Here is a 26,132-nt window from a genome sequence, read left to right as displayed (position 1 = left end):
AACCATATTAAAATAAACATGATAACTGGTTAATCATTTTTGTAAACTAAGAATAAGAATGTTATTTACTTTTGAATTTGTTCATTTCTCTGAATCTTGTCATTTGAAAAACAGGAAACTATAAAGGTATACATATTTAAAAGAAGAACCTAAAATATAAAGAATAAAATAAACAACAGCTATAAATAAAATCAATAAATGTCAAAGAAAAATAACCGTTGTAGATTTGTGTCTGAGGTTTTTAAGTGCTAAACACACTTATGAAATTAATAATTTGGTATATGAAAAGAAAACTAAATGTAATTAGTAAATGCAGTAAATGTAAACCAATCATATGGCAAATGGGAAAGGTGCTGTATCAATTGGTCTTCATTCTTATATTTAATTTATGTCATACTATATAAAAGATTCCACCAACATTTGAAAGTAATTTGGCTTTCACACTGTATGTCAATAAGAAATATCACGTAACTGCAACACCCTAATTAAATACTATAGGAACTAATGTTACAAATTTGACTATTTTGTAATTTTTAAAAAGATTATAGTATAAGTATATTGAGAAAACATTTTCTTGCTAAATTGTACTTCCAATTTTACTAAGAAAAATGTTTCCTTGTCTTGGAAGAAATGGAAGAGCAGACTTCAGAGACTTTTAAGTCCTTAGACTCTAAAACAACTTCTTTCAATCACTCAGCAAATAGTCGATGGATGACTCTTAGGCATCAGAGATACAGAAAAAGAATATAAAGCAAGTGACAAAACTATGCCAATGAAGACTTATATTCTACAGAATGATTAGAGAAACAATGCAATTGCCATAAAAATAAGAACATGATAGGTAAAGGGGAAAAATCAGAACACAAAGAAACAAAAATATGTAAGTAGATATTAGATTAAAAGGTCAAATGGATGGTATGTAATGGCAGAAGCCAGATATTGGGGCAGATAATGTAACACTTTGTCACCCCCACATTCTCTGTACTTACCCTCTGCATGATGGGAGGCCACCAGCAGGTCTGACATAAGATCTGTCAGCTCACCTCTGACTGATATGTGGTGAACATTGGACAGTCCCTAAAAGTGAAAGCTGGATATCTTGGCCCATTTGTGCTGCTATAAAAATATCTGGCACTGGGAAATATATAAAGAACAGAACTGATTTCTTTATCACCATTTTGAGGACTTAAAAAACCCAAGATCATGCTCATATGTCTGAATAAGACTGCTTTCTTCTTCATGTGGTGACCTATTATTCCATTCTCTGAAGTATGTCTTCACGTGGGCCAAATTTGAAGGAGAAATGATATCCATAATTAATACACAAAAACATTTTTAAAAATTTTTTAGTCTCTTCATATCATGCATCCCAATCTCACCCATCTCCATCTATTTTCACCCTCAACTCTTGCATATCTCCCCAAAAGAAAACAAAAAATAAATAAGTGAAAACATCACACAGTGGAGGCTGCAGTGTGTCCTAGTAAGCCCCTTTGTCCATATAGCTTTACTTGCATATGTTTGTTGCAATGAGTCATTGGTCTGGTTTGACACCTCTGGCTTCTGCAATACTATCAAATATACTGGATCCTCATTAGGACAGTTCTTGGATACCCTGTTGCTGCCCTGTGGCATAGAGATCCTGCATCTTTGGTTCTATAAAACAGGCTCCTTCAAGCACTCTAACCATTTATAGATGGAGTATATGTTGAGGTTACTGTGGTTGTTTGAATATGCTTGGCCCACGGAGTTGCACTATGAGAAGGTATGGCCTTGTTGAAGTAGATGTGGCCTTGTTGGAGGAAGTGTGTAACTGGAGGGGCATGGGTAGGCTTTGAGACCTTCCTCCTAGCTGCCTGGAAGCCAGTCTCTCTTGGTTGTTTACAAATCAAGATACAGAACTCTCAGCTCCTGCTCCAGCACCATGTCTGCTTAGATGCTGCCATGCTTCCTAATATGATAAAGGACTAAACCTTTGAAAATGTAAGCCAGCCCCAATTAAGTGTTTGCCTTTGCAAGAGTTGACTTGGTCATGGTGTCTCTTCACAGCAATGGAAACCCAAACTAACATAGTGACCAACTCAAAGTCTTTGATCTATGCCTGGGTGGTAACTGAGTTGGTCAGCTGGCCCACTCTCTTCTTGAATCAACACCACCACCACCAGGGAGAGCTATCCTTGCAAAGGGTGGGGCCTGCTTTCCCACACTCACGCCCTAGGGGCCTGCTTACCTGTGCATGTGCCACAAGGGCCATTTCTACTTTGCTGCCCAAGTTAAGTGTGGGCCCACTTTCCTGAGTGTTGTAGCCAGCAAGAAGGTTGATCTGGCTCTGTGCAAGCTTTGTACAATAACATAGCCCCAGGTATCAGCTCAAACCAGGGACATTCTCATGGCCTTTGGTGCTAACATGGGCCATGGATCCTGACATAGATCCCTGACGCTACTGGGCCACGGACTGCCTCAGCAGCAGCAATGGCCTAGCCATCACATGGCCTCAGGGGGCAGTACAAGCTACTCACATCAGGCTGGTTCCCACCATCTTCATGTCTCCAGTTCCACCTCAGTTTATAGTGCACAAACCTTTAGGCTTCTACTTCAGGCTTCTCTTTTTCTCCCATCCCTCCACTACATACTTGCTTGTCATAGTGGTACCCATCTAGCTTATGACCTCAAGGATGTCTTGTACCGTACGGTGCCATGTGGCTGCAGGCAGGAGCCTCCCATAAACAGCTTTATTATTTTACTCTTTATTTGGTTTATTAGTTTTTAAATTAACATATAAAATAATGGATTTTATTGTGGGACTTACATACAGATTTGTTTTTATTGATGTTCTTCCTCCCCTCTCCAAATCTCACCCACCTCCTAATCATTCCCACTTCATTAGTCTCCTTTGCTCTTGTTGCATGCACTCTGCTATCTTTTTCTTCTTTTGATCCCCATTACCTAACCCTTTTTTCCCTTTGGTCCCTTTTCTACTTTTATGACAGATACTCACCACCCCCAAACACACACACACACATACACACACACACACACACACACACTCACAGAGAGAGACAGAGACAAAGAGAGAGAGAGAGAGAGAGAGAGAGAGAGAGAGAGAGAGAGAGAGAGGGAATAGAAGGGAGGGTGTAGAGGAAGAAGAAGGAAAGAAGGGAGAGGAAGAGGGTTGAGGGAGAGGATAAATAATATATTGATAGATAGATAGATAGATAGATAGATAGATAGATAGATAGATACCTGATATATAGAGAAAGAAAGGAGGAAGAAGAGAGAGAAAGGTGGAGAAATCTAGGATACTCATTTAAGAGAAAAACAGCAGTAATTGCTTTTCTGAGTCTGGGATACTTCACTTAAGATAATTATTTTTAGTTCCACTAATTTTCCTGAAAAGTCATGATTTTATATTTACTTTATGGATGAATAAATTGTCATTGTGTATATAAACTGCATTATCTTTATTCATCTAGGCTGAGTTCATCTTCTAGATCAGTGTTTTCAACTTTGATAATGGTGTGACCCTTTAATGCAGTTCATGTTGTGATGACCATGAATCATAAAATTATTTTTGTTGCTTTTTCATAACTGTAATTTGTGATGAATCATAATGTAAATGCTTTTTGAGACTGAAGTTTTCTAAAGTGGTCACAACCTACGTATTGAGAACTATTGTTCTAACTTCTGGGAATACTCCAATAATGAGCATAAATGTGCAAATTATTTTGGGGCATAGTATATTGTATTGACTTTGTAAACACCCAGAAGTAATATAGCTTGGTCAGCTCAGTAGTTCTAATTTTAGTTATAACTCTATACTTGCTTTCATAGTGGCCACAACATTCTATATATTAGTGATTAATAAGTGTTCCTCTCTTTCCATATTCTCATTTATTGGGGGGAGGGTCTTGTTATTGTTTGATATTACCCATTGACTGTGGTGAAATGAAATTAAAGTAACATTAAACTACACTCTGATTTAAAGGCTCATTTATAAATGCTTTAAAACCATGCAGAGTAATAGGAATCCTCATAACACTTCTCAAAAGCTACCATTAAATGTCTACACTTGAGGCTTAGAGGAGATACATTTCAACTATAGCACCAAAACAGCAGATAAGAAGTAACTGCAAGAATCTATTGAGAAATGATGGTGGCTTTGATGCTAGCATTTGTTGTTACAGATAACATCGGTGCTCTGCCTGTACTATCCTCCAATAGCAGATAGGGTTGGGATTAAATTAGCAATAGCTTTATCATCCCAGATTCTTATGACTCTGAAGCCTGTGCTTGAGTCCCCAAGGATAATTTATCACTATCTGCCCATTGTGGGGATTTACTTCAGGGTGCACATTTACTAGTTGTATTCCCTTGCCTTTCTCATTTCCCCATGCCCCACTGACATTTCCTGAAGTCTTCTCTATAAAATATATGGGCACTCAGTTCATCCTTTAAGATCTGAATCTTGGCATAAGTTCAACCTAAGAGAGAATTAGTTCATGGAATCAGAACTTTACAGTGCAGTTCTGAGCACTGTTTACTTCCCTGTTGTCCACAAGCTTTGGATTTTGGTGGTAAGGGAGATAGTGATACATCTGAATTGTTACAGAAAAAAAAAAAACTTTGCTGAGATTTTCATCTTCTAATTTTGGAGAACTGGCGGTAAATGAACTTATTCAGATAATGATTCTAATATTAGTAACATGGTGGTAACATGTAGGTAACAAGTCTAGAGAGTCGATTGGGTGCTGTTAACTGCTAAATGAAGAAAACAGCTGGCTCATGAGTCAACTACTGAGTGAAGCACAGTAAAAGCCAGAAGGTCTCAATGTGAGCATTTAAGTGATGTTAACCTCCCACAGTCAGTGCACACGATGCTGAAAATCAGAAGCAAGGCTTTATTTATAACAGTACCCTAATTACAAAAAAGAAAGAAAGAAAGAAACTACTCCATCAAGAAGCCCTTGTACTTTGAGGCTGAAGATGGAAGCAGCTAAGATGTACTAAGTTGTTTAGAAACTACAAACCCTATGAATACTTGAAACAGAAGCAATATGGAAATATATTATCAATAGGCCTTGTGGTATGCATGTTGGGAACCAGCTGTGTTTCTGCCTCCTTCATTTCCTCACTCAGGATGCCCAGATGCCACTGCACACTGAGCTGGAATCACGAAGTGGAGTCTGGAACAGGTGGGGTCTGCTGGATTCTGGTCCAGCTGTGAGTGAGTGCTGGGGTAGTGGGAAAGAAGGCCTTCTCTGAAGATTTTACAGCTTTTTAAAAGAAGATACATGATGAAACAGCTATCTTTAGATGATCAATGTGCATGCACTTTATTTGGGGTGACCAAAGGCTATATATGAACCTTGGAGAGTGAGAAGTGTTTAGTGTGAATGTAAATTTATTGGCTGGAGTTTAATGTACTATGAATATCTCATTTTTATGGATTCCAGGAACCTCAGATACTTGCTGGGTATGTTCCTACTGAGGAAGAGGAAGTTGAATTTATAGTTTTACCAAGGGCTACAAGACTTCCACAGGTGTGTGTCAGGCTCCCCATACAAGTTCAGCAAGGAGAAACCCTGCAAGAAAAAAAGGGATTCCTCAATTTTGTTTTGAGCTCAGAGGAATTATACAGATACAATAGACTTTGATCTTAACTAGTAGGGTTTCACAGCAAGCCCTTGTTTGCCAAGAATGAGGGTGTTTACTCTATTGAAGAATTTTCTCTATTTCCTCTCATGTCTTGTGGATCCAGACTATAACTATAGTTAACTTGCATAATAAGAGAAATTGAAATTGTGTTTGCTCTACTATGGGACAAAATGATCACCAAGGCTGTTAAGACCTAAACAATATGTTGGGCAGAAGCATGTCAAAAATACTTGGGAGGAACCTTTACAGTGCTGAGACAGTAGAGAGTACTAGAGACTGGGTTAGTAAAATATGTTGATATGAAAGACAATTTCTTGTGACTCCAAGATCAATTTTCTGAAAAAAAAAAAAAAAAGACATAATTTACATTAGCCCTGATGCATCTCAGATACTCCTTTTAAAGTTGAGGAAAAGAAGAACAATAGTTATTTAAAAAGAAGAACAATAGTTATTTAAGTGAGAGGCTAGGACAGCCTTGGTAGAGTACAGAGAAAAATAGGTAGAGATGTTCAGAAATTGTGCATGTTGGAATATATTTATTGTAGAGCCAGTAGAAAAATATCAACAGATTTTTATTACATTGAAAGTGCAAAAAGGGGCTTTACTCTGACACTCATTAATGTGTTAATGACGGGTTATCATCACTGAAGGTACAATGGTGGCCCAGCTCTGCTGGGAAAGGACAGACATAGAAGAGCCTTTTTATAAAAATGGGTTTCTGAACATGTATGTGTATGATAAGGTTGCAAAACAATAGACCTCAATTATTGATATGAGACTAAAAGTCTATAACAACTACTAGAAAGATTTGGCTTGTTAGGAATCTTTGGTGATGGTAAAAAAAAAAAAAAAACATAGTTTGTGATGGCTGAATAACAAAAATTATTCATATGAAAAAAAAAAAAAAACCTAAAGCAAGTGAGCCAAAAATAAAAAAGCGTAGTAATAATCACAATTCCTTGATTAATTTTCTGTCTCAATACTTTTCTCAAATCCAAAGCCCTTCAAATAAAGCCTCCTCTATGGATCTATGTGTGGATATTGATAGTATGCGCACAAAATGATCACCATAGCTTTTTCCTCTGCATGTTGATGACCTAACGACAGCTCCCTTACAGAGAATACTCACACTGACATTAGCCAAACATGCCTCCTTGATCCAGCTGTATATTATAAAACCTTCCTCATTTCCTATTTGTGTTTCGTGTGTGTGTGTGTGTGTGTGTGTGTGTGTGTGTGTGTGTGTGTGTAAATAACTTCACCTTTGCCCAGACATATACAATAACCTGCCTCCCTGTCCAACGGTATATAACAGACACACTGAGCTTTCAGAATTCTGAGGTTTCTCTATCAGAAAGCCAATTCCATATGACTCCAGCTTATTCTATGTCCATGCAACCATATGTCTGTCCTTTCTTCATGTTTTCACTGCCCCCAATCAGGTCCAGCCCTGGAGCCATGTAAAGATATGCTATGGTGAATATAGAAACCTTGGTTAAAACTTATTCCATAGTTGGGGTTGCATTATCGGCTGGACAAGAGAATGCCTAGACTAACTTAGATCACTAAGTTCCACTAAGTCATTATGTGTCTGTAATTGGATCATAGCCAGGTGTGAGAGTTTACCTGAGGGCTTGATAGAAGCTAATGGTAGAGATTTGGTTGCATTGGTAGCATATTGGGTATCACTGAACATGTTGATGGACCCTGGCCAATTCATTTATAGAGTTGAAATGGCCAGCAACTCACCAAATTGAACTGAACCATTGAAGTATTATTTAAATATTTTTGGAGTAATGTTATTAGAGCTATATCTGATGTAACTAAAAATGTTCCTAGAGGCATCCATGAAGCCAGAGGCAGCCTTTGGGATGGACCTCTCAGAAATAAAGTGCTTATTGGATACACTCAACATAGTTAACATGGAAGAGAATTTATGTTTAGGGAAATGATTATCTAAGTTCCCACAATAACTAGCAAGGAATACCTGAGCTATAGGGTGGGAGTTAAGTGTCCATGAGAGCAGATCCTGAGTAAAAGATGTCAAAAGATGAAAGGTAACAAAACAATGTTAACTTAAATTTTATAGCCTATAAGAATATCTGTAGTACAACCTCTGAAAGTTATTATCGGGCAAAAAAAAGTATAAATAATATGAAACCTAAAGACCTGTTTAAAAAAATATAAAAATGAGTTCTTAAAACCAGATCCTACTAGTATGCTTAGAAGTACAAGAATAAATTAATTAACCTAGTAAAAATTTTGGATAAATATGATAAAATATTGATCTACATAACAATAGTATCAATGTTTTGAAGGCATATAAATATGCAAATGAATTTGTTGGTGTCTGCAAGTGTGTGTGTCAAATATGCATAAGATGGGGAGAGAAAGGAGGTTGAGTTAAAATATTCTAAGATGGTTATATTTTTAAGAGGCAGAATAACTGTTCATTTATATTTTATTTAATAGCTTACAATTGTGTGTCACAATCTTCAAAGTATCTACTAAAATATTACACATAATTGTATGGGCCAAAGTAGGAAACAAAATAAAAACACAGGCCAGATTCTGGATAGGAAAAGAAAGTAATATACCAAACATAAGCCTAAAAGAATCTAATTATATTAAATGTTATCTAAATGTTTATTAAAATGTAAAGACTGTACAGTAATTAACCGTCAAGATGTCCACTTCCAACTTTTGCCTTCTGGCATGTGTATTTCCTCTTTCTGAGCATAGATCAATGCAGTTATTTGCATCTAAGCACACAAAAATTCTCATATCTCCCACTAATAAAATGAACCTAACCATCCTGTGGCCTCCAACAGTCTTATTCACTCTTTATAAGCTCAGAGTACAAAATCCAAAATGAGTTTGCATGCAGTTACGGTAGGGAAAATACACCTTTGTATTTGAACAACAATGTGTTCACCTCTGTATGTGAACTTAAGAAACTAAGATAGTTTATTTTCCCCTAATGGTAGGACAGGCACTGGCTAACTGCTGTGTTAGCCTTCTATTGCTATGCAACAAATTACTACACTGTGGCTGCTTTAAGAAATTGTTTTAGTCTGCACTGCTACGACAGAATATTATACATTGCTGGCTTATAAACAGCAGAAATTTGTTTCTCACAGTTCTGAACGAAGGGAAGCTCAAGTCAAAGTGCTGGCAGAGCCAGTGCCTGGTGAGGGCTCATTTTTCTTGGATGCTTCCTTCTCACTATGTCATCACATGGCAGAGAGATCTGATTTTCTGTGACTGTATCAGTCTGTTTTCTTGCCTGTTTGTTGGTTTATCTTTCAACTCATTTCTTTTATGGTGCAAGGAGTCAAATTCAGGGTTTTACACACACTAGGAAAGTTATGAACTACATCTTCAGATCTGGGGTCTTTTTTAATAAGGACATTAATCTCACTCATATAGGCTCTGCACTCACTATAGAGAATCTTACAAAGGCCTAATTCGTTACATTATATCATGGGTTCTGCTTTTAACCTTTAAGTAGAGGAGAAATTTAAACATTCAATCCAAAGCAATAACAAAAATTTATCATCTCACTAAAGAATTGGCATGTAGCCTAGCAGAATCCTTTTAGAAAGGCTGAAATCAAGATGTAGACCAAGGACTGATGCCACAAAAAGAATCACTATATTGAGTAAATTCATTTCTTAGCAGCTTCATGACCATGGAACTCACTTATGTTGGCTGTTTGCTGGAGACAATACTTGGCTCTTCTCTAGATTTGAAACTATAACTCAAACATACAGCCAATGAATTCTACACGGTATATTTTTATATTACATATGCATCAGTGGGTTGAATGAGCTCCAGGAATATCACAAATTCATTAGATTTATATGACCATCTCTCTGACCATGGTGTGTACTGCTATCCTGAAGAGTAATGTTGTAGTATTATTATGTTCTAATCAGTATCTCTATTTATTCTACACCATTAGGAAAAAAATATAAACAGGAAAAGTGAATTGTGTCTTGCCTAATGCCACACACAATGAGAATTTCTTCATCTTTTTTATTATATTTTTTTCAGAAGCATTCATAACGTCAACAAAGCAATTGTATTTTTTCACAATCACAGAGTGGCATGCTGCAGCAGAGACAAATACAGTTAAAACACATAAGCAACTCACATCTTATATATTGCTAATTTGTGCACCAAGAAGAACCTACATTAAAATTTTCTGTGTCAATTTACAAATCCACAGACTATCCCAGGCAAAGTTAGTGCTATTTACACTTTCAACAGATTTTTATGTTGTTGTTGTTGTTTGTTTGTCTTTTAAAGATAGAGGAAAAAACAGTGTGTATTAGCTAGGTGTGCAAATGGAGAGGAACTGGGAGTAGATGAGGGAAAGGAAAACGTTATCAGAGTATATTGAATGAGTTTTCATTTAAAAAAAATACCACCAGATCAGAACTATATAAAAACCCATTTAGGAATGTGTGAATTATTAAAAAAAAAAAGACATTGTATATTTTAAAAACAATATTTTTTCTTTAAGAGGAATGACCCATGTACAGGGGTGTTAAATACTTTCCATACAAGAAAACCAATCAAAATACCTTTCATTTTTATCATCTCCCCCCAACTCGTTCCCAATTCTTTCACCATCTCCATCTCCCCTTCTCCTCATCCTCGTGATCGTTCCTTTTTTTGCTCTGTTTAACCTTGTTTACCCTCCCCCTTTGTCCTGCACTGGATTTTCCTGTCAAGGCAGCAGTTTATTTTTTGTGTTTTCCTTCTGTTTAGCAGCCATCTCTTCATAAGATGCTTGCCCTTTGCAGAAGTGCAGCTCTAGTGCCTTCTCAGTCCCTTACACATCATCAGTGGATGGGCCAGATGTTCTCCTTTGATTTGGGGGCAGTACTCCAAATACAAAGAATGAAAACTTGCTTTCCATTGGGGAGGAATATAGATTTTCATTCCTCCTTAATAACCAGCCCTGCCTGTTTTTGCCATGTCTTCAATTTCTCTTTAAAAATATAGACAGAAAAAGATATTTTTCCATCTCTCTGAGCACTTCTTAGAAACTCTGAGAAGTTGACCGAATTGCCCAGTGTCTTCTTATTCTCTTGGAAGTTTGCACAAAGAATGCATATTGCACCATTGTGCCTTAGCAATGTTCCCAGAGGCCAAAGTGAAGAGATTGTGATGAGAAATCCACCCACTGAACTCAATTAGGTCTGAGCAGAACAGTAATTCACTTGGGAGACCAACATCAACTGGGAATCAAAATTAGCCTTGCTTCTGTCAGGGATGATTTAACTTGATCCTACTGGAAGGCAGGAACTCTATGAATTCTTTCTAGTGCTTTGATTCTAAGATCTAAAAGGTAAGAACAATTTTGAGAAACAATTTTCCTGTGTGACATGAAAGGCTTTTCTTTTGTATAGATAAAAAAAAAAATTACTGACCTACTTTAAACACAGTGATTACGGAGGTAGTATTAATAAGCCGGGATTATCTGAAAAGTCAGTTGCACAGAAATTAATTTCTTAATCTTATTTTGCATAAAGATTAAATTTTCCTAATGAGCCTACATATACTATTAGTCATCAAATATTTCATTTGTTCCTAATGTATTTTCAAATCCATAAACCCGCCAGTGATGAACCATCACCTGCCATTCATGCTTGATGTTCAGCGGTCTACTTACTTTGAAGAACATTTCACCATCCTTGTAAACCTTTCCCCCTTTCAATCTACTCATTGTCTTGAGGGAAGTACTCCAGATGAGTAAGTCTGATAAAGGCTCAGCATGCATGTTTGGAGCCATCAGTAATCATCAGACAGATTACTGAGTTCTTGAAATCTCCCATCCTCAAGTAAATATGGAATAATCATATCTCTGCAAACTGGCTTCTTTCTTTTATATGTTTCTTTTTAAATTTATTAATCATTTTATGTTTGAATTTTAAGTGTTATCCCCCTTCCTAGTCTCCCCTCCACAACCCCCCTCATTCCATCTACCTCCCTTTGCTTCTAAGAGGGTGCTCCCCTACCCACCCACCCACTCCCACCTCACCCTTTTAGCTTCCCCTTTCTCTGGGGCATCAAGACTCCACAAAACCAAGTGCCTACCCTCTGACTGATACCAAATAAGGCAATCCTCTGCTACATATGTAGCAGGAGCCATGGACTCATAGACTAGCCCATGCAAAATCTTTGGTTAGGGGTTTTATCCCTGGTAGATCCTAGTTGTCCGGTTAATTGATACTATTGTTCTTCATTCAGCTTCTCTTTCTTACTTGATGTCATATCAGTTTTATTTTTTTAGATGAGTTACTACAAATATAAAGTAGAAGTTCATAATTAATTTAAACCTACCTTCTTCATAGTAACTTGGCTGTATAACATTTTTGTTTTTCTATACACACACATGCACACACACACACACACACGCACACACACACAGAGTAAATTTTAGTCATTTTATAGGACCTATTCTGTAATTTGTCTCACCAAATAATTTATTTAAACCACATTTCTTTCTTGTTTTTCTTTTATTGTTTTTTATTGGATATCTTATTTATTTACATTTTAGATGTCATCCCCTTTCCCCCTTTCCCCTCCTTATACCATCCCCACTCCTCCTTTATGCTTTTATACAAGTTTTCTTACATTCATGTATTAAGGTAAGTTCTAGGTTAAGGGCCTAGCAATACAATAGACACAAATAGTAAAGGAACAAGTAAGACAATAAACACAAATAGTTGAAGAACAAACAAGGCAATAAACAAAATTCCATGAACACTCCCATGATCACTGTTTCTAAGGGCTTAGGATGACAAAATAACTGAGCCAACTTTCATGTCCTAGCCCAAATTAATTTTTATGTCTGAGGCCTACTTCCTTGTTCAAGCCTAAAATTTAGATTCCTGCCTGAAATTACTTCTTTGATCTAGCCTGATATTTAGATTACTTCCTGAAATTACTTCTTTGTTCTGGCATAAGACTTAGATACCTGTCTGAGATTACTTCTTTGTTCTAGCCTAATGTCAGAACCACCTGCCTGAAGTCCACTTCCTTGTCATTGGCCAATGTCCTATTCCTGCCAAGCAGCCCATTTCCTTGTCCTTACCACATGTCAATTCTTGCCAAGCTGTCCCCAAAGCTCTCCGCCTTTCCCCCCTTTTTTTATTTCAAAAACTAGACTGAGCCCATCTTAGGTGGTTCTGACAGGAATGCCTTCCTTACCTGTCATGAAATATGCATTATTAAAAACAATGCATTTCTGTCTTAGGTTGGTAAGGCTCTGTGCAGAATTTTACCCATCCTTGGCTTGCCAGCCTGATAATTTAATAACTCTGTCTGGGGGTCCATTTTCAGGTTCAAGCCATACACTATGGCTGCCAACATGTTGACGTTGTTAAAGACAAGCTTTAACACAATGGGCAGCAAAAAAGTATGCCAAAGACAAAAAGGGCTAGCATGATCAAGCTTTATATGCCATTCTTGAAGCTTGACCATAATAGAAATGCTGACGTCAAGCCATGGGCAATTTTATCAGCAGTATCTACTGCATCAATGCTCAGCAGAGCAGCATTCTTGAAATTCAGGCTAACTGTTTAGACCCTGGAGCTCTGGTTGGTTGGTATTATCGCTCTCCCCATGGGGCCAAAAGCCCCTTCAACTCCTTCAGTCTTCTCTCTAACTCCTCCACTGGGGACCCTGAGATCAGTTTGATGGTTAGCTGTAAGCATCAGCCTCTGTATATGTCAGGCTCTGGAAGTGCCTCTCAGGAGACAGGAATATCAGGCTCCTGTCACCATGCGATTCTGGACATCCACAACAGTGTTTGCATATGGTGATTGCATCTGGGAGGGATCTCCAAGTGGGACGGTTTCTGGATGGTCTCGCCTCCAGTTTCTGCCTCGTACATTGTCTCATATTTGCTCCTATGAGTATTTTGTGATTCCTTCTAAGAAAGACCGAAGCACCCACACTTTGGTCTTACTTTTTCTTGGGCTTCATGTAGTCTATAAGTTATGTCTTAGGTATTGTGAGATTTTGGGCTAATATCTACTTATCAGTGAGTGCATACCATGTGTGTTCTTTTGTGATTGCATTACCTCACTCAGGATGATGTTTTTTAGTTTCATCAATGTGCCTAAGAATTTCATGAATTCATTGTTTCTAATAGCTGAGTAGTACTCCATTGTATAAATGTACCACATTTTCTGTATCCATTCCTCTATTGAAGGATATCTCAGTTCCTTCCAGATTCTGGCTATTAGAAATAACGTTGCTATGAACATATTGGAACATGTGTCCTTGTTATATGTTGGAGCACTGTTTGGGGTATATGCCCAGAAGTGGTATCGCTAGATCCATAGGTAATACTATGTCTAATTTTCTGAGGAACCACCAGACTGATTTCCAGAGTAGTTGTACAAACTTACAATCCCACCAACAATGGAGGAGTGTTTCTCTTTCTTCACATCTTCTCAAACATCTGCTGTCATCTGAGTTTTTAATCTTAGCCATTCTAACTTGTGTGAAGTAGAATCTCCCTAGGGGTTGTTTTGATTTGCATTTCACTAATGACTAAAGCTGTTGAACACTTCTTTAGGTGCTTCTTGGCCATTCTATATTCCTCAGTTGAATATTATTTGTTGAGCTCTGTATCCCAATGTTAATAGGGATATTTGATTATTTGGAGTCTAACTTCTGGAGTTCTTTGTATATTTTGGATAATTAGCCCTCTATCAAATGTAAGATTGGTAAAGATATTTTCCCAATCTACTGGTTGCCATTTTGTCCTATTGACAATGTACCTTACCTTACAGAAGCTTTGCAATTTTATGAGGTCCCATTTGCCAATAGAGCATAAGCCATTGGTGTCCTGTCCGGGAACTTTTCCTCTGTGCCCTTTTCCGCACTTTCTCTTCAATTACATTCAGTGTGTCTGGTTTTATATGGAGGTCCTTGATCCACTTGGACTTGAGTTTTGTACAAGAAGATAACAATGGATCAATTTGCATTTTCCTACATGCTGATCTGTTCAATCAGCACCATTTGTTGAAAAGCTTGTCTTATTTCCACTGACTGCTTTTAGCTCCTTTGTCAAAGATCAAGTGACAATAAGTGTATGGGTTCATTTCTGGGTCTTAGATTCTATTCTATTGATCTTCTTGATCTCTGTACCAATATCTTGCAGTTTTAATCACTATTGCTCTGTGTAGTACAGCTTGAAGTCAGGGATGGTGATTCCCACAGTTCTTTTATTCTTGAGAATAGTTTTCACTATTCTTTTATTGTTGAGAATAATTGTCAATATTTGTTATTCCAAATGAATTTAAGAATTGCTCTTTCTATCTCTCTGAAGAATTGATTTAGAATTTTGATGGGGATTGCATTAAATCTGTAGATTGCTTTTGGCAAGATGACCATTTTTACTATATTAATCCAGCTAATCCATGAGCATCAGAGATCTTTCCATCTTCTGAAATTTTCTTTGATTTCTTTCTTCAAGGACTTAAAATTCTTGTCACTTGCTTGGTTAGATTCACACCAAGGTATTTTATAGTATTTGTAACTATTGTGAAGGGTATCCTTTCCTTAACTTCTTTCTCAGCCTGCTTATCCTTTAAGTATACGAAAGCTACTGATTTGTTTGAGTTAATTTTATATGCAGCCACTTTGATGAACTTGTTTATCAGGTTTAGGAGTTCTCTGATGAAAGTTTTAGGGTCACTTAAGTATACTATCATATCATCTGCAAATAGTGAAATTTTATCTTCTTCCTTTCTATTTGTATCCCTTTGACTTCTTTTGTTGTCTAATTGCTCTGGCTAGGACTTATAGTACTCTATTGAATAGGTAGGGAGAGAGTGGGCAGCCTTGTCTAGTTCCCTGATCTTAGTAGAATTGCTTTACGTTTCTCTCCATTTAGTTTGATGTTGGCTACTGGCTTGCAGTATATTGCTTTTCCTATGTTTAGATATGGGCCTTGAATTCCTGTTTTTTCAAGACTTTTACCATGAAGGTATGTTGAATTTTGTCAAATGCTTTCTTAGTATCTAGTGAGATGATCATGTGGATTTTTCCTTTGAGTTTGTTTATATAGTGGATAATATTGATGGATTTCCATATATTGAACCATCCCTGCATTCCTGGGATAAAGCTTACTTAATCATGATTGGTGATTGTTTTGATGTGTTCTTGGATTCAGTTTGTGAGAATTTTATTGAATATTTTTGCATCAATATTCATAAGAGAGATTGTTCTTAAGTTTTCTTTCAATGTTAGATCTTTGTGTGGTTTAGGTATGAGCATAATTGTGACTTTATAGAACAAATTGGGTAATGTCCATTCTGTTTCTATCTTGTGGAATAGTTTATACAGAATTGGTATTAACTCTTCTTGGAAGCTCTGATAGAATTCTGCACTAAAACCATTTGGTCCTGGGCTTTTTTTTGGTAGGGAGACTTTTAATGACTGCTGCTATGTCTTCAGGGGTTATGGAACTATTTAGATTGTTTATCTGATCCTGATTTAACTTTGGTGTTTGTTATCACTAGGAAATTTTCCATTTCATCCAGGTTTTGTAGTTTTGTTGAGTATAAGCTTTTGTAGTGGGATCTGATGATTTTTTGAATTTCCTCAGTTTCTGTTGTTGTGTCTCCCTTTCCAGTTCTGATTTTATTAATTTGGATACTTTCTTTGTGCCCTTTGGTTAGTATGGCTAAGGTTTTATCTATCTTGTTGATATTCTCAAAGAACCAGCTCCTGGTTTTGTTGATTTTTTTGTATAGTTCTTTTTTTTCCTACTTGGTTGATTTCAGCCCTGAGTTTGATTATTTCCTGCTGTCTACTCCTCTTGGGTGCATTTGCTTCTTTTTGTTCTAGAGCTTTCAGTTGTGTTATCCAGCTGCTAGTGTTTGCTCTCTCCAGTTTCTTTTTGTAGGCACTTAGAGCTATGAATTTTTTTTCTTAACACTGCTTTCATTGTGTCCGACAAATTTTGGTATGATGTGTCCTCTTTTTCATTAAATTCTAAAAAGTCTTTAATTTCTTTCTTTATTTATTCCTTGACCAAGTTATCGTTGAGTAGAGCATTGTTCAGTTTCCAGATGTATGTAGGCTTCCCATTGATTTTTATTTTATTGAAGATCAGCTTTAGTCCATGGTGATCTGATAGGATGCATGGGATAATTTCAATTTTCTTGTATCTATCAAGGCCTGTTTTGTGACAGATTATATGGCCAGTTTTGAAGAAGGTACCATGAGGTGCTGAGAAAAAGGTATTTTTTGATTTTGGATGAAATGTTCTATAAAGATCTGCTAACTCCATTTGGCTTATAACTTCTCTTAGTTTCACTATATCTCTGTTTAATTTTTGTTTCCCTGATCATTAATGAGAGTGGGGTGTTGAAGTCTCCCACTATTATTGTATGAGATGCAATGTGTGCTTTGACTTTAGTAAAAAATAAATTTATGAATGTGGGTGCCCTTGCATTTGGTGATAGATATTCAGAATTGAGATGTCATCTTGGTTGATTTTTTCTTTGAAGAGTATGAAGTGTCCATTCTTATCTTTCTTGATAACTTCTGGTTTAAAATTGATTTTATTCTATATTTTTCTCCCTGATGTGCATTTCCTGTATGCAGCAAAATGTTGGGTTCTGTTTATGTATCCAGTCCTTAGTCTATGTCTTTTTATTAGGGAATTGAGTCCATTGATGTTAAGAGATATTACGAAGAAGTAATTGTTGCTTCCTTTTATTTTGTTACTAGAGTTGGAATTATGTTTCTCTGGCTATATTTTTGGGGGTTGTTGAAAGAAGATTAGTTTTGTGCTTTTTCTAGGGTATAATTTCCTTCCTTGTGTTGGAGTTTTCTACCAATTATCCGTTGAAGTGCTGGATTTGTGGGAAAATATTGTGTAAATTTGGTTTTGTCATGGAATATCTTGGTTTCTCCATCTATGGTAATTGAGAGTTTTGCTAAGTATAGTAGCCTGGGCTGGCATTTGTGTTCTCTTAGTGTCTGTATAACATCTGTCCAGGTTCTTCTGGCTTTTATAGTCTCTAGTAAGAAGTATGGTGTAATTCTTATAGGTCTGCCTTTATAAGTTACTTAACATTTTTTCCTTACTGCTTTTAATATTCTTTCTTTGTTTTGTGTATTTGGTATTTTGATTATTATGTGACAGAAGGGATTTCTTTTCTAATCTAGTCTATTTAGAGCCCTGTAGGCTTCTTGTATATTAATAGGCATCTCTTCCTTTAGGAAAGTTTTCTTCTATAATTTTGTTGAAGATATTTACTGGCCCTTTAAGTTGAGAATCTTCTCTTTCTTCTATACCAATTATACTTAGGTTTCATCTTCTCATTGTGTCCTGGATTTCTTGGATGTTTTGGCTTAGGAGTTTTTTGCATTTTGTATTTTCTTTGTATTTCAGTTGTGTCAATGTTTTTTATGGTATCTTCTACACATGAGGTTCTCTCTTCTATTTCGTGTATTCTGTTGGTGATGCTTGCATTGATGACTCCTAATCTCTTTCCTAGGTTTTATATCTCCTGAGTAGTCTCCCTTTGTGATTTCTTTATTGTTTCTACTTCCATTCTTAGATCCTGAATGGTTTTGTTTAATTCCTTCACCTGTTTGTTTGTGTTTTCTTCAATTCTTTAAGGGATTTTGTTTTACCTCTTTAAGGGCTTCTACCTGTTTACCTGTTTTCTCCTGTACTTCTTTAAGGGAGTTATTTATATCTTTCTTAAAGTCCTCTATCATCATCATGGGAAGTTATTTAAATCTGATTCTTGCTTTTCTGGTGTCATGGGGTATTCAAGGACTTGCTACGGTGGGAGAACTAGGTTCTGATGATTCCAAGTAACCTTGGTTTCTATAGCTTATGTTCTTATGCTTGCCTTTTGCCATCTGGTTATTTCTAGTAGTACCTTCACTCATTGTCTCTGACTGGAGTCTGTCTGTCCTGTTGTCTTGGTTGTGTAAGAACTCCTCATAGTACAGCTTCCTCTGCAATCCTATAATCTTGAGATCCTGGCCGTAATAGCTCCTGGGAGTCTGGCTGCTTCTGGGATCCTAAAATCCTGGTGTGCCCAAGCTCCTGAGATCCTGTGATTTTATTATCCTATGTTCCTGGGCATGTTAGGACTCCTGGGAGTCCAGCCTCCTCTGTGTTTTGGGGGATTTGGTGCACACCTGGTGCCCTAGGACTGAGCACAGGCACAGACTAGAAGTGTCCTGTGCCACTGGCCTTGAGGTAGTTCCTGGGTCCCCACAGGTTCCAAATTACTCCTTGTTTGCGGGGAAGGGGTTTCTTGGCCTACTCACCTACAATCCTTGTTGTGTTAGAGCTCCTGAGAGTCCAGCCTCCTCTGGGTTTTGGGAGCCGAAACCATGTTTTCATGTCAATAACATAATTCTATTACAATTACTTTAATTGTTGCATAGTTTTGTACTGAATGATGTTAATAAGTACTAATTATTTTATTTTCAATATTTATAGATCATTAAAAATTCACCATACAGGTTTTATTTTATATATTTAAAACACACACATACAATGATACACATACACACATATGTTTGTCATTGTATATGTGTATATAACACATTGTGTGTGTCTTTGTGTGTAATATTTTTTAAGTCTCATAAACTTGACAGCTAGCAAGGGGAATGAGCATTGGAGAAGTTGGATAGAAGAAAAAAAAACAAAAGCAAAATAATGCAGTTATATTATAATTTTAAAAATAAAAATTGTTATACAATTAACCACTTATGCATACATGCAAAATACCAATAAAACCATCATAAAGAAATATCACTGGACCTTGCATAACATGATTAAGATGCCTTCTTATTCTGATACTTTGTCATTCACATTTAATTGATTGATATACTTTAAAGAAGTATTTTATTTAATACATTTAAATACACATGATATTATAATGTATTTTATGAAAATCTGTATTATATATAAAATGAGATAGAGTTCAAAGTCCATAGCATATGTATTTCACTAAGTATATTTCCCATACATAATATATCAATATCATAAAGTAAATTAATCTCATGGCTATATACTATCTAAAAGAAATAAAATTTAACAATATGATCAAACATTTGAGCAGCTCTCATTTTGCTTTTGAATAATAACAACTCTTAGATGGAATATAAAGCTATATTGACATTTTTCATATGCCAATCAAATACCTAGTTATACATAAGTATAACATCACAGTCATGAATAAAAAACTGCCTTGTCAATCAGATGTCTTGTTATACACAATTTTGGCATGAGATTTAAATATAATAAGATCTAAGATTGGCAGCTAATTAATCAAAGTTAAGAAAAATAATAAATTGTCCTTTGTTTTTTTTCAAAGAGACAGAGTTTCATTTGCTCATGACTAGTCCAATATACAATGTTTCACCATTAAATTTACCCTGTATATTCTTCAAATATTAATGTCATCCTTTTTAATTGTATCACTATGTTTATGCATATAATCTACATATATTGGTGCACATATGATGTTGCTTAAAGATCTAATACCAGTGGATATGTAGTCATCAATCAAGACAATTTTAAAAATTAGGCATAGACTACTGCAGAGTAGTAATAATTCATAATAGTTATGGTAGTTTGAATCCAAGATTAATACCAATATTTTGCATTTTTTATATTTACCACAAGAATCCATATCACTTATGTGCTGGCCAGTTTCAATGAATTTTTAATTACTCCCAACATTTTTGGCCAGATTCTAGAGTATCCCTTAGCATGGTATAATGGGTTTAATCCCCTTTAGGTGAGATTCAATGTCAAACAATGGCATAAAATCATAAGCAACACACCTAGCAAAGGGAACATATAAGTGTTCACATCCACATAGAACTGCATGGCTCTGGATACTTTTCATCGTGGCTTTTAAAGAAAAGCTAAGTAAGTTGGAAAGAATCAACAACTATTATATGTTCTTGAAACTGAAGCAAGACTGGGTTTAAGGCACACCATGTTTTCTGAAACCATGTTATTACGTTATTTGGACCCACATTTAGGCTACAATACTGAATTATTGCAGCTCAGTTACAACAGATATTTGTTCAGCTCTGTACTTGTAGAAGATTTAGTGCTTAATTGAAGAAGAATGAGGATGAGGAAAAGTAAGAGTGGGAGGAGGAGGAAGAGAAAGAGGTAGAGGAGGAGACAATAGTTGACAATATGTAGTCTCTTATTTCAAAATGTTGACTCTTATAAGGGATTTGGTCAAAGAATGTAGGTATGCTAAGACAAAGCAAAGTCTACATTTGCTTCAAGGCAGTTATCTCAAATGTCAAGTGGACGGAAGAAGGAAGAGTCAGTGTTTATGATACACTATGAAAGTACATTCTCACAGAAGTCATTGGAGGGAAAGGCAAAAGCTTGACTCAATTAAGGGGAATACTAAACATCATAGTGTAAGATCGTGAGGTGGAAATGCAGGTATACTGGAGGTTGGAGAGATTCACATTCAACTGAAGAAAAGAGGATCTGAAAAACTGAAAGATAAGTCATTCACTCCAATAAATAAGACAAGGAAAAACGCAAGGTCATGTGAGCAGTTCAGCGGTGTTTATTAAGAAAATTTTTCTTTTATTGAACAGTGTTTTCCTTGCTTTGCCTTTCAATTCTATTTTTTAATAAGTTTACACAGTAGTGGATTTCCATATGACTTTTTCATGTAACCTTAGTTTAGATTAATCCCATTTCTCCATCTTCCTAACTCCCTGCTTTCCTAGAGCTTTCCAATCCCAGCATTGCCACCGTCTGCTTTTATGCTTATGCTTTTCTGTCATCCTCCTTCCCAGTTCGTTCTCCTTAATGACTCTTCTATTCTGGCCTTTAAAAATGAAATACACTGCTCTAAAAATTCATAGCTAGAATATAGGTAGGAGAGAGAACATGTAGTGTTTGTTTCTCAGAACTTGAGTTACTTCAGACAGTATATATTTCTGGTTCTGGTTTCCTGTACATGTTACAATTGCATGCTTCTTTATTGTTAACTAAAATTTCATTGAAGGCATGAAACATTTTCTTTATCTTTTCATCCATTGTTGGACATCATACTGGTTCATTCTCTTATACTGTTGATAGAGACCCATAAAATCTCTGTTGTTGGCACCTCTGAATGCCCAGGAGTGGTATAGCCTGGTCACATAACAATTCTGCTTATAGGTATTTTACATAGTCCTATACCAATTTCCATAGTGCCTATATTAGTTTACATCCCTGACAGTGAGTCCTGGCTTCTTCAACTTTAAATTCTTACTCGAATTTGTAGCCAGTTTTTTTTCCTTGTTTTCAATTTGACTGAAGTAAAATGAAATAATTTTTAATTTGCACTTTAATGTAGTTTATTTTAGACAATGAAAGAAAGTTGCATGAACATCTAGGCAGCAACTGCATCATTACCAGAGCATGGTAATAAAACTATAAATTAAAACAGCTTCTGTGAAAACTGGAGAGGTATTCTAGGAAACAGAAACACACCAAAGATTGTCCTGGGCTATTGAAGTATACAATAGAAAATGGCATTTGAAAGAGAGATGAGGATTGATGTGGAAATTTAAGACTGAAAGAGAGATAACAAAAAGTGCAGTCTAAGACATATGGGACATGTTCTAAATAAAAGGTTTAGCAAGCTTAAGAGACAGAAAGAAAGCAAAATATCAGCTCAAAGAAAAAGTCCCTTCACAATCAACTAGCACTTCTCTACACCCCTTAGTAAGGCAGAAAAGCCATAACCTAAGGTTAAATGGTTGCCTGCCCATCAAAGGGAATCACATTCAATAATCCCCTTTTCTTTCTTCTCTCTCCTTTTATTTTCTGAATGCAAGCCCATAAGGCATGAATGGCAGAGCCAATCCCTCAATTCAGACATATTCATCTTTCCCTGGCAAGATTTTTGAACCAAAAATGGAAGGTTTCAATGGAAGTATAGAATAAAAAGCTAATCTCTATGGTATTTCATAAGCATGACACTCAGACTGTATTATGGTCATGAAAAACCTTTTTATAGAACAATAATATGTTTGCTCCTGTGTCCCTTGTGATGTCACGAGACTGTACATCACAAGGCTAATACTTGGGAAACACATTTTTCAACAGCTGTGTGCTCTCAATATTCTATTTCAAGAGTACTAAGTGAGAAATTTTTACTAGATACTGGTTGAGCCTGACAAACATAATAGTTTAGCCAAGATATTTGTATATTTCTTATGGTCCACTTTTATTAATCTTATTTTAAAGTAAGTTATATTTATTAGACACTACATAAATAGAGTGCTTAGCCCAGTGATGTTATTAGTAAAAGGGTGTGGTCACAGGACTGAAAGGGAGAGAAAAAAAAGAGGCAGTGAAAAACGGCCTGAGGAGCTTCTCGAAAGCAACAGTATACTCTGACAGAATCGATCTTACCAAGTTCAGTGCCTGTAAAGGCAGTGTCAAAGCACTGTAGAAGCAGTGGTCAGTTACTCTAGAAGTTTGGCTCTCCCAGTTAATTGAAAAGATGTTTAGACTTTTAGTGCCTTGCTCAACCATCATCAGAGAAGCTTCCTCCTGGAGCAGATGAGAAAAATACAGAGGCCCACAGGCAGACAATATATAAAGAGTAAGACATATTGAACCCCACCCCCACCTTAAACAGGATGTCTCCATCAAATTTTTTCCTTACAGTCTCGGAAAATCCTGTAGAAGAGGAAGTGGTAAAAGGGTAAGACCCTTCCCTTTTCCACAGATCCTTTAAGCCTCTCCTCAGAAAAGAGCAGTCCTCCCGGAGACATCAACCAAACACTACATAACAAGCTATAGCAAGACCAGGCACATACCATCACATCAAGGCAAGGCAAGACAGCCCAGTAAGAGGGAAAGGTTCCCACAAATAGGCAAATGGGTCAGGGACAGCACCTGCTCTCACTGCCAGGATTCCCACAAGAACAGTAAGTTATTTAGCCACAACTTATATTCAAAGGACCTAGGCCAGACACCTATATGCTCCCTGCACTTTACAGTCCCCCATGAATTCTTGACAGTTGATTCTATGCTCCATGTTCTCATGGTTTTGTGGTGTCCCTGACTCCTCTGACTCCTCTGATTCTTTCTCCCCCTAATCCTTAGGACTCCCCAAGCTGTTCCTAATATTTGGCAGTGAGTATCTGCATCTGCTTCTGTCAGTTGCTGGATGAAATCTCTGTTTTCTTTGATGACGATTTTGCTAGGCTCTGGTCCCAGAACCCTTTGTAAGCAAGACAAACTACATGTTGAAGGTTTTGTGGCTAAATTGGTGTCTCTCCACTTGAGGTCTTGCCTGGTTACTGAAGAAGACTGGTTGGGATTTCATGCACCTCTTACTAAGAGTCTTCGCTAGGGTTACTTTCATAGATTCCATGGTGTTTCCACTACACAACGTTTACACCTCACCCCCAACCCCACTCATTTCTCCTAGAATATCCCCCACCTGATCGCTCCTGTTTCTACTCACACTTACCTCCATTTCACCCTAGGAATCAGAGAGTCTGGGGATGGGAGTTTGGGGCTGTGGTTGAGATGTAATATATGAGAGAAATTAAAATTAATTAATTAAATGTAATGAAAAATACCTGTTATTTTCAAATTATTTATATTCAAATAAATAATTGAATTATCAGGCCCTTTGCCTTCATAACACTTTCTAAAATTAGAAGATCAGTGTTCCTCAGAAGGAGCTCAAAATACAAACCATAAGTGAGAAGCCAAAGAAAGATGAATATATTTTTGCTGAGTGGCAGTCCCACATCCCTGATTGTGTTGGCACCAATGAGCTTCAGTTCTGAGATCATATTCATCTTAATTACTTTTCTATTGCTATGATAACATTTCTTGACAAAAAACAAGTTGGGGAAGAGTTGCTTTTTGGCTTACAGTTCCAGAGAGATAGTCTAGCATGGTAGGGAAGGTATGGCAGTAGAAGACCAGAGTCCCATCTAACAATCAAGAAGCAGAGAGATCAAATTTCATCTACACACAGGAAGTAGATACAGAGAAGAGGAAGAGATGTTAAGCTGAAACCCTCAAGGCCCATCTTCATTGATGGCTCACATCTTAATGGTTTCATAACTTTTTCAAACAGCATCACCTACTGGAAATGGAGTATGCAAATATGGAAGCCCTTGGGGGACACTTGTTACTCAAGCCCCAAGATTCATGGTGGATATTTAAATTGAAGTTCTGCTGTTTACACACTTATGCCAGGTGAGACCACACATTAGGTAATCCTGATGGCACCTGCCGCACAGGACTACTTTTGAGGATTCAATAAATTACACATGTAAAGCATACAGTACCTTTATGGGAAATGACACATACCTCATTTTTGCTGAGACTTATAATAATGGCAATGGAATTACTACATATAACATAAAATTCACTAAGTTATTACATATTATATATGATGAAATATGTGTTGTAGGTGTAGCATACTGTCATTCCTTCTCAACAATTGTCAGAAAACAACTTCCATCTTTTTAAAAATAAAGTGAAAAATAATTCCACAGTGTGTCAGGGGGTGTAAGACCCAAAGGAGATGAAGGACACAAAGGAAACAAAACCTTCTAAATATTGCAGGAACAATACACATATAACCTCACAGAGACTATGACAACAATCACAGGGCTTGCATGGATGTGAATCAAGTGGGGTCTTACATCTGAAAGAAGTACACACACCATCCCTAACTCAGAAGCTATCTCCAATTTATAACCACATGTAAATAAAAGTTTAAAGTTTTTTACCAGAGGAGTCACAGTGGGGATACAAGCTACTTTTAAGAGTAGGCTCTATGCCCAGCAGTAGATTGCCAACAGAAAATGAACTCAAAGCCATCCTTGGAAATTCCTTTTCTCATAATGTTCTATCAGGGCTTTTTCTATTTATTTATTTATTTATTTATTTATTTATTTATTTATTTACTTATATCCTTTTTTTCTCCTTTCAGTTGATTATAAATTATTTCCCATTTTGTATTTTTATGGAATTCCTGAATGTGCAAATAAGTGGGTCTCTCTGTCTATATCTGTTTCACGTGACTTTAGGGGAGGCTCTTTTCCTTCTGTTTGTTTATCATATCTTATTTCATTTTATTTTAAACTATTTTCTAAGGAGAGACAAAACTTGGAGAAGAACCAAATTGTGTGTGTGTGCGCGCATGCGTGCGCACGCGCGCACGTGTAAAGGAACTGGAAGGAGCAGAAGAGGGGATCTTTGATTACAATACATTACAAATTAATTTTAATTTAAAAATAAATATTAAAATTAAGAAAAGAATTCTGGAAGTAAGGAATATTACAAATGTGTACACATGTACTCTTGCACAATATTTAAACAGCATTTTCAAAAAACTATAGATTGACTCTTGAGGCCCAAGTGACTAATTACCATGTATTCTACTTGATTATAAATT

Source organism: Arvicanthis niloticus, chromosome 5, assembly GCF_011762505.2.
Source record: "Arvicanthis niloticus isolate mArvNil1 chromosome 5, mArvNil1.pat.X, whole genome shotgun sequence".
Classification (NCBI taxonomy): domain Eukaryota; kingdom Metazoa; phylum Chordata; class Mammalia; order Rodentia; family Muridae; genus Arvicanthis; species Arvicanthis niloticus.
Note: the sequence above shows the minus strand (reverse complement) of the source record.